Here is an 892-nt window from a genome sequence, read left to right on the forward strand (position 1 = left end):
AGGTTAATTAGCTTGGTTAAAAACTATTGAATAGAACTTAAGAGAGGAGTGTACAGACGTTCATCTTGAGTGAGATGATAAGTTTTGTTATTGAATTTAGAAATGAGTAAGGTTGGATTTTTAGTGAAGTATATTGTATGGTTGATGGAGAGGCAATCAATGATAAGCTAAGATAAAGTAATTATAAAAGTCTTCAAAGTATAATCAAATGTAGATACATAAGGGTATTGGGTTACACAATTGGACTTAAAATTCAAACTTTTCATTATAAGTCTGCATTCTTGGTGATATTTTTTTTTTCAAGGTATGAATTTGTAAGGTAATAAATGATTGATTGCATCGGTATTAAGCATGTGAAAGAACTTATGCATGTTTTGGATCATAAAGTTTATTACTTTTGATTGTTAAACAATCTAAGAAGAGTTTTCTTCTGAGTTTTGATTTAGAATGTGAAGTAAAATGTCATGGGTTGCTGGTAAAAGGACGAGATCGATGAGTGATCTAAAGAAACAAGAATATTGATATATTGAAGGTTCGAATAGAATTTTGTACCATGAGAAGAATTTGAGAAAAGTGAAGGAATAAGACCTCTCGTATAAACCCATGGGTTGTAGTTGATGGTTGTATTGATTTTTGCCTATGAGTTTAGATATGAATGTGAGATGTGAAGTAGTTCAGTATAGACTTACTAGAATTTATCATCGACTTTTATAATGATTGAGTTTTGATTTGGTTTGCAAACAATGAGGCATGAAGAATTTAGTATTTTACATGTGGTTAGATTGCTCAAATTTGGATAGATGACTTAAGAATGATGCATAAGGTGTAATATAATTCTACATGGTTATTAAGAATTTAGAGTTGGAATAATACTACTCTATTGATGGGATTA

Source organism: Solanum pennellii, chromosome 9, assembly GCF_001406875.1.
Source record: "Solanum pennellii chromosome 9, SPENNV200".
Classification (NCBI taxonomy): domain Eukaryota; kingdom Viridiplantae; phylum Streptophyta; class Magnoliopsida; order Solanales; family Solanaceae; genus Solanum; species Solanum pennellii.